The sequence below is a fragment of the Nicotiana tomentosiformis genome, chromosome 9 (assembly GCF_000390325.3).
Source record: "Nicotiana tomentosiformis chromosome 9, ASM39032v3, whole genome shotgun sequence".
In the NCBI taxonomy this organism is placed as follows: domain Eukaryota; kingdom Viridiplantae; phylum Streptophyta; class Magnoliopsida; order Solanales; family Solanaceae; genus Nicotiana; species Nicotiana tomentosiformis.
Window position 1 is genome coordinate 85,923,981 of NC_090820.1, and position 9,988 is coordinate 85,933,968.

Here is a 9,988-nt window from a genome sequence, read left to right on the forward strand (position 1 = left end):
GCCGCACTTGAATTTGAGCAGTCCGCAGATGTAGAATTTAGGGAAACTTAGTAAAGAATGGATCTGCAGCCCCAAGTTAAAATGTGCGGACCATAGAATTCCCATCGCGGCCGCAGAACAGCACATTTACTGTCATCATAGAGTCCTTACTTTGAGACTTCAATGTTCAGCCGCAAGTTTAATTGTGCGGACCGTAGAAATCCTGTTGCGGCCGCACATTAGCCAATTCTCTGTCATCAGAGAGTTGGCATTTTTGGGTTTCAGAGGTGCGGCCGCATGTCAAATTGTGCAGACCGCACTTCACTTCTGCGGTCGCACAACAATAATGTGTGGTCCGCAAGTCCCCACCTTTGGCCGCAAGTGAAATTGTGCGGACCGCAAATCACTTTTCCTGCAAGCATGATCTAACTGTACACCATCACTATATCCTCTGGTTTATCTTTTACTTGCATATCTCCTGTGTATGTTTGAATATTGAATTGCAAATAACAATCGCCTTTGCTTGATACAGACAATGGTTCGATCCAGAGAATGAGGAGACACTTCAAAAGAGAGAGGTAAACCTTCTCGGGGCCGAGGCAAAAAGTGTCTTGCCCCTTGGCTAGCAAAAGACAATAAAAAAGAAAGAACCAGCAGGCAGAGGGAGAGGTGCAGACATCTCCGAGACTAGCTCATATATCCCATCTAAGGAAGTGTCAGAGGGTAACTCAGCCTCTGTTCAGGAGCAGTCGGCCATACAGTCGAGGCTGCAAGGGAGATACCAGCTCAGGTACGAGCCATCTTCATCCCACAGCACTTCTGAGGGATCGTAGAGTGCTAGTAAAGTTTCTGAGCCATCGGCTACACCAGTCCCTCAGACACAGGATACACCGGTTCATGATATCCCCGATGATGGCTGAGGGGGAGATGCTACAGCTGCCGGCTTTAAAAGATCAAAAAAGAAAGTGGTTTGGGAGGACCACTTTGTCAGCCTAGCCGCCTTCACCAGCTTCCGTATGTGGTGGCCAGTGAGGTCTCTAACTCTTGAGCAACAGTTTCTGTTGAAGGATTTGGAGAGGTACAACCCAGCCATTTTGAGACAGTTCAGGGCACGCAAGGGGTGGATGTGGTTCACTTAGAGTGTAGTGGATGCCAAAGAATACATTGCCCGTGAATTCTATGCCAATGTGGCTCATATAAAAAGGGGACGAATGTGACCAAAGTACGTAACCTCAAGGTGAGGTTTGATCAGCATACACTCAACTTGTATGTGGACTTCGAGGATGTTGAGTCGAAGGAGTATTTGGAGAAGTGCGCACTGAGAGAGGAAATCCGACCTTGGCTGGCTGAGATTCTAGCACCACCAGGGCCACCACCATCATGGATTACCGATGGAGTTCCTATTTAGCGGAACACTTTGAGTTTTGAGGCAAAGGGGTAGCAGACATTTGTGTGCAACAGGTTGGATCCGTGCCAGAACAAAACTCGCCTTCCTATTACTCGTGCAGTTCTTGTGGCATCTATTATGGCCGGGGTACCCAATCAATGTGGGTGCTGTGATTTCAGCCAACATCTCAGTGATCGCACGACAAGATAAATCGTCCTACCCATATCCCAACACTATTACAAAATGTCTCACTGATGCAAAGGTAGAGCCGAGGGATTATGACACAAAGGTGAAGCCGAAGAAGCCTTTTACTTGGTACTCACTAATGGATGCGAGTAACCCGAAGAAGAAAGTTCAGCCTCCTACCACCATAGGCCAGTCTGATGAGCCAGTCGTGGTAGTTTCTGAGACAGTTGATGTTCTATCCACTTCGGCTGAGTCTTCCTCTAGTGCCGCAGTTATGCCTCCGCCATCATCCACAGCCCCTACTACAGCGCATGCCACAGTTCCCACCTCAGCTCTAAAGCCAGTGCCTATGCCTACTGTCCCACTATCTACGCTGCGAGTCTCCCAAATACTGGCGAGTCTCAATAACTGGATGCAGATATCTACTGCAAAGCTATCTGAATTGTCCAATACTGTTGCAGCGCAGTCCACTTCTCAGATACCTCAGGTTCCCTAGACCATTGATGAGACACTAAAGAAGATTTTGAGAACTAGAAAACAATTATGAGCACCTTGGTATAGCACAGGTCGGTGATAGAAGAGCTGGGAAAGAAAGTCAAGAAGATGAGGAAGTCCCAGGACAGCAAGAAGTCAGTGGATAAGCTCCGGAGAGAGGTGAACATAATTGCTACAGCCGGAGACCTTCCCTTTGACATGCTGCTTGACCTGCACTAGTCTGCCTCAGATCTTTCAGCCCCATCTGCACAGGTAGTACCAGATGTCCAGTCTAAAGAGCCAGACCTTGCTGCCGACACTGCTGAGGCAGTGCGTCAGATGTTCGCCAACCCAGCCACAACTAGATTTGAGAATGATGAGATTCAGTTGGATGATCCCGAGGGCAATGACATTGCTGGGAATACAGAGATGTCCAAGGAGCCATAGGGAGTTTTCTTTACCCTTCCCTCCTTTACTCTTATTTTACTAAGCATTGGGGACAATGCTTACTTTTATTCGGGGTGGTGGGGTTTCTTTGACACATTTGGTACACTTTGATACATTTGGCATGTAATAATTCGATGATCTTCTCTCTTTTATTATTTGTATGTATATATCGTCTCTCTCTTTCTCTCGTTATGTATATTCATTCTATCTTTAGTAGTTTTTGCTCATCAACTTCTTGATTGTAGTTTTTTTCTTATTAGCTTCTTTATTTTTTCCAAGTAGATAATAAGACTTTGGTTTTCTTAACGCCACGGTTCATTCCAAAGGTAGTTGTTGTGTGAACCGGGTGACTCATCCCAACGATGGATGGTGTGACAACCTTCTTAAGAAAATTAGTTTGTTTTGTGTTTAGGTAATAATAGTAGTAGTAATGAATAAAAAGACCTAATTAAGTCATGCTCGAAGAGTCAACCATGCTTCAATTGGCACCTACACACTTAACTACGTGCTTATGGTTAGAGACAAGGTTTTTAAAAGAAATAGCTCTAGTTAGTGACTTTGTGACTCTTGAGTTGACTTTGGTAATCATCAAGTGGTTTAATTGGACCATAGTGATATTTAAATTTGAATGTGGTCGTTGTAGGCTTTCAACTCTATCCTCTTTTACAATCTAGTTGTGTGAGGGGTGAGATGAATTATTGCTAGTCCAAATATTCGTGTGAAGGGTCTAGAACTTGCACCGAATGTGTTTCAAGGAGAAATCCTAAGTTTTGCTTGGTTTGATAAGTGATTGTAGGCTCTCCTTGGCCCGTTTGAGTTTTCTATTACCAACCAATGTCATTATCCCTAGTCAACCCCTTTGAGCCTCTAGCCTTTCTCATTTGATAATCATGTTATAAGCCTTTACCCATTTTGTCGTAACCCTCTCTTAGCACTCGGACTTTTCGTAACACTCTTGTGAAACAAATAATTTAAAACATAAGTTTGGGGAAGAGAAGAGGAATTTGAAAAAGGTATCAAGGCACAAAAAGAGAAAAGAAATGATCTCTATGAAAGAGAAGGCAAGAAAAGAAAAGAACAAAAAGAAAAATGCAAAACATGAATAAGTGGAAGGGTTGAATAGATTCAAAAAGAGGTAATGATACCAAGCATTGAGAAATCAAAAAAGAGAGAAAAAAAGAATAAAATGAACAAGAAAGAGTGATGTTAAGTCTCTCTAGTCCCCAATGAAAAGAAAGTGCCTCTAAGGATTGGCAATTGTGAGCTGAGGAATGAAAGTGTGGAGTGCTTAAGGAAAGGTGAAACCACTAACCCATATGGTATTATACCCTGATCCAAAAGCCTTCATTACATCCCGAAAGAATTCCTACTTGATTTCAAACCGAGTGAGCTTACATTAGTGGCGATCTACATGAGGGGCAAGCCTATGGTACTTGAAGTCGTACTTGTGACATTCTCTTTTGAGGGATGAGTGTACCTTTTATGGATTTTTGGATTGAGTTCTAACTTCTTAAGTGATCTTGGCAAATGGAAAGTAGAGGAGGAAGAGTTTGGAGTCCACCATAACCTACATGATAGAACAAGAGTCCTTGATGAGTAAAGTCAATTCTTGAAGCTCAAATATCACATTAGAACTATATATGCATTGAATATTTGACTTGTCACCTTGTTGATAATGCATGAGTAGTGTGGGTAATTGTTGGTCCCAGCTGATGTGTGAATGGCGCACCTTTGACTCGCTGAAATGACCCTTAACTTTAGCAGGTGGGAACTAATTTATTTGCTTGAGGACAAGCAAAGACTTAAGTTTGAGGGAGTTGATAAGTGGGGATTTTGACTGCTTATTAGTACCTTTTTGCTTTTGTTTTAGTCCGAAAGTATTAATTTGTATTCCCAAAACTAATAAAATTATGCAAATTACAGGAATATTGGAAGTTTGGTCTCCCGTGATGAAATCCGACTCAAAAAGGAGTGTTCTGAATCATAAGGCAAAAAAGGGCGCATAAGCAAAGAAGTGCGGTCAACAGAAGGAATTCTGCGGCCACAGAAGAAATTGCGGACTGCAGAATTCCATTTGCGATCGTAACCCAAGCTAAAGAACCCAACAGGATATTGACAAATGTGCGGCCGCAGAACAGGGCTTTCACTAAAAAAAAAAATCAAAGTTCAGCGAATATGCAAAAAGACCAAGTCCTAATGCCTTGCTGAAGTGCAGACCGCACAAGAATTGTGCGGCCGCAGAAGTTGCTTCGCAGCTGCAATCCAAAAATGTGCAGCTGCAAAACCCACTCTCCTGCCAGCTAATGAAATCTGCGGACCGCACATGGAATTGTGTGGCCGTAGAACTTCCCGAGGGGCATTTTTATTAGTGATTTTTGGCCCACTATAAATAGACGAGTTTCATAATTTTAGGTCAAGTTTTGAAGTGTAAATCTCCTGTAGCTGTTACCTTTTGAAATTTTAGGAAGTTTTTGATTATTTTAGTGTTTAAACATTATACTTCAACAATTTAATCTTTGATTATGGGTTTTATTTGCATTCTTTCTTTATTTTCTTCAATACCCACTATGAGTTGCTAGAGTTATACTAGGGTTGTGACTCAACCCTAGTGTGTAAACCTTATTGGCATTTAATTTAATGCTTGTTTATGATTGGGTATTGATTATTTAGCCCAGTTCATGCTTCAATTTTAGAATTAATGGTTGCAAAGATTAATTCACGCCTTTTTGACTTAGTCTCTACTTGAGAAAGAAGGACCTAGTCTAGGATAATTTGGCTAACGAGGAATTGGGTTAATTGAGAGTTCGATTAGCCTAATTAAAGGGTTCAAACTAGAGATAGTAAGAACCCGGCTTGAGCTCATATCAACTATTTTGTTTGATACCCATTTGGGCTTGAGAAAGCCAAATTGGGAAAAATCACTCTCTGGCCGAGAGGTATTGAGTGGGTAATGTAGAGTTGAGAGCTATAATACACCCCAATCAACAAAATAAGTATTAACGTCTCTATCCCATTAGACGAACACCTAGGTTATGGTCACATCCCTAGGCTTTTAAACTATTTGGAAAAACACCAAAAACATTCATTTCTAGTTTATTTTCCTTAGCTCACAATTGTTAGAGTAATAGTAGAAGTAGAAATCAAAACTCTTTGTGAAAGTGCAAATTTAGTTAATCCATTCGCGTTCTTCAAATATATACTCCTAACACCCCTTATAACTCTCTGTTGATTCGAACCCGACTCATAGTTGGATAATTTATATTGCATATGATTGTATCATATCTCTTATCGAGGTGTGTTGTGGACGTCGTCAGCCTCATTTTGTGCCTTTTCCAGCTCGGCTCGGAAAATTGGGAGGTCCTTGAGGGACTCGTCTTGTTGTTCAATCCTCATCGCTATCTTCCTAGTAATCATATAAGTCTTCATCATCGCATGTTTCACTTTCATCTAGTAATTCTTCCCCATCACTTATTTCATGTTCAACACCTCTATCTTCGTCCTCATTTGGTCCAAGGACAGAAGGATCAAATTCTTCATATATCCTTTCATGATACTGCAATTCATCTGCTAATTCATCATCCACTATTGATTCAACATTTGAAATGTCATTCTAGTACGCCACATCTAATGCATCTTCGACTACCACTCTACCCACAGGCTTTGTTTTCAAAACTACCCCCCATGCAGACTTATTCTTGCTCAAAGGATAAGGAGCATAATACAGTTGTTTCACCTTTTGTGCAATGATAAAGGGATCATAAAGTCTATACTACCCCGTGTGTTTAATTTCAACTATTGTGTACTGAGCGTGCACCTTTGTACCTCTATTCGATGTTGGATCATACCATTTATGATAGGATTAAGCTAGTTTAATTATCTGATAAGCTTAGCGAATCACTTGTTTACATAAAATTTAAATTCGGGCTTATGAGTGGACATGTATTATTAACATATTCTTGTTTAACCCAAAATTTCAACCATACCTAATTCAACATATTCTTATCTCTTTTTGTTTTATATTAAGTATCATTAAAAAACTAAAATCCCTAAAATTTCAACCATACCTACTTCAACTAGCTAGGATGTTCATATATAGAAAATTACTACAAATGTAACAATAAAAATAAGATATATATGTCAACTAAATACTTACCTTGACGGAAAAAATGCCGAAGAAGTCGACTGAGGAGTTGTTGCCGCCGCCGCCACCAACCACTGCTGCAAAATAGATAAACAAAATTAATAAATTAAGGAAAAAGGGGAGGAGGAAGGAGAGGGAGAAGGGAGGAGGAAACGAGAGAGAGAGAGAGAGCAAACATACATTGTTCTTGGGGATGGGGGAGAATGAGAGAGGAACTTCTGTATTTTGGGGACGAGAGAGAGAGATGAGAGAAGAAGGAGGAAAAAAAGTGAGCTTCAATTTTTTAGGGACGGGATGTAGGGGTTTTTAAAAAAATTCCGACCGATTCGGTCGGAATAGTTATTTTAATTTATTTTTAAAAAAAAAAACTACCGACCAAATCGGTCGGAAATGAAGTCAAACAAGTCAAAATAAATTTTTCGCCAAAAGTTACGACCGATTTGGTCGGAAATGTGGTCGAAAAAAATTTAAAAATATATAGGAGATATCTTTTTGAAAATTCTGACAGATTCCGTCGGAAATTTCCGGACAAAAAAATTCAGTCGGAAATTTCGGTCGGAATTTAGCATTTTTCTAGAAGTGCCTGTACATGTCCTTCTTCCGAATTTTCTCTTTGAGCTCGAACTCGAGCTGGCTGATTTCCAAGTGGGACTTAAGGAAGCTTTCATCGTGAAGCACCGAAGCCTGAAAGACAATGAGATCATTAGAATATGCTAAAACTAAGTAAAGTTCGCAAAGGATACGAAGAATATACATCTTACCCGGTTTAGTGCATGTTGCGCCTCGTTGAAGAGGCTCGATGTGCCCTCCTCATTCATCTTCGTCTGATCCTCCTCGGTCACCAAGCAACGAAGATATCTGGCCACACCCACCAGAGCAGACATCACCCGGGCATCCGCTGGGATAGTAAGAACGACCGTTCTCTTGCGGTCACGATCCACACTTGGGGAAGGAAATTGCCTCACTAGCTTCGTGCTCGAGCTCGACTGGCCCGCTCTCGATGACATGTCCTTTTTTTGGACCTCCAGGTGACCAAGCCTGGAGTAGTCCTCTAACGCACTCATGTCCATGCCGTCAAAAAATATGGTGAGGGCATCATCTGGGCCCGACGTCATCTCGTTTGACATCTCTTTACCGGCTTGAGCCTCTTCAAACATGGACTCTGTGTGGGATGGCGTCTTCGCAATGTCAATGACACAGGCTACTTCTTTTGGGGAAGGAGAGGTTTCTCGGGAGGTCGTGGCCTCCGATTCTCCTTCTGGTTCCCGAGATAGAGGGAAATCAACCTCTCGGTCACCTTCCTCGGTCGTTGCCTGCTCTCCCTTATCGATGGTCGACCCATGAGCAATGAACACAAGATCGTCATCCGCAAGGTAATCCCTGAGCCGGAAGAGAGAATCGGGATCCAGTACCCTAGATTTGGTGTTCTTTTTGTTGCTTTTCTGGACCTGGACATCAACCCTCTTCTTCTTCTTCACCTCGGCGTCCAGGGAGCCAGAGGATTTCCTCTTTTTCTTCTTCTCCTCCTTTACGGCAGCTCCGGGATGCCCCGAAGCGGAGGGTTCAGCAAGCAAGGATGGGGCCTCGTCCTCGTCCAATGGCCGAAGCTCGGTGGTCTTGGGCAAACCTGTGAAAGGAAAAAGACTTAGCGAATATAAAAGTTAGGAATATAAATGCCATTATTCGGGCAGAAAACTCACCATGGGAACGGGCCTCCCACTTGCCCCTCGAGAGCTTGCTTCATTCGCATTCAAAGTAGGACATTTATTTACAAATCCCCTCGATCCACTCCTTGAAGCGGGGGATTGCATTAGGGACTTGGGCGACCGATGGGCATCGGTAGACTCGTGTAATTAGAAAAAGAACAAAAGGAAATAGCGAGCATCCGAGAAGGAGAAGACATACAGGATGAGTTCCACTTTTCAGGGAATGGTAGAAATTATGGGGAATGAGGCCTTCAGTTTTTACCCGTACAAACCTCCCATGCCAGCCTCAATTCCAATCTTTCATCGATGCTCGAGAATGGGGCTTTACTTGCTCGACGAACGAGCTTGATCAGCCATCCTCGGAAGATTCGAGGACTGTAGAGACGAAGTAGGTGGTTGAGGGTGAACCAAGCGGTTTCGGTGTTGTTTACGAAGTGGCGGAGGAGGATCATGATCCTCCAAAAGGACGGATGAATCTGCCTAAGGTAGACCTCTTACCTTTTGCAGAAATCAAGAATTATGGGGTCCACAAGGGCGAGCGTGAAGGGGTAAGTGTAAACACTTAAATACCCCTCTACGTGAGTGGTGATGTCCTTGTTGGACCCAAGAACGACCACATCCTTGCCCTCCCAGTTACAATCCCCCCAGACTGTGGGGAGTATATCTTCAGTGATGGAGGATATATACCTCCATACCCCTCGCCTCGATCTTGCTTACTGGAAGCCTTCTCGACTTTGAAGTCATTTTTGATTGAACATCTCTTAGGTACGAAACTCTTTAAGGGAGGATCCGAGACCACCTCAGGAACAGATACCTCGATATCCGCGACCAGGTTAGAAATTAAAGGGGCGGTTTGCTGAGGCACAGATTTGAAAGTCTTCGCCATTGAATTCTGGAGAATATGAAGATTTGAATAAAAATATGAAGATTTGAAGATGGGGATAAAGATATGAAGATCTGATTTAAAGGTTTGAAGATTTGAAGATCTGGAAAGTGACGTATGAAGATTTGAAGAGTTTAAAGTTAATGGAAGAATTCTCGGGTAAAGTCAAACAGCTCTAAAAATCGAAAAGAGGAAAACTGAAAAAAAGGTCAGGGTTTTTATAGAGGAAAAGAGTGATCAATGCGTGACGTTTAACGTTCAAGGACAGTCAACCGGCGGCTGACGCGTGTCCGAAGTTAGAATGACGCGACTGATGGGATATTTCGTTGACCCGTCAACCCGGTTATAACGTACGAAGGAAGGAACCGGGGTTCATTTATCGCTTCACGTCGCTTCGATAAATCTACTCTCCGGCAAACGAGGAGACTATCTGTGTACGGGGGGCAATATCTTCCCTGATTCCCCTATAGAAGAACGAAGGGAAGTACGAGTTGACAACATAATCGAAACCCGGGAAAACTGAACGGTGTGTCCGACATCGGACACGGTTAAGCGATGCACCCCGGACCAAGTATAGCTTTTTGACCTCGGGAGACGCGGTGAACGGTTATGCATGATGGATAGGGGGTCGTAATATTCTCTCTCAACCGGATATTACGGTGTGAATCCCGCTCAGTGTCGATTATGGATCAACGGTTACCGAAAAAAAAAGATTTTTACCCTTTTTAGACTTATACTAGGGCTAAATCTTTCCTACTATATAAAGGAGAATTTTTTCTTTACTC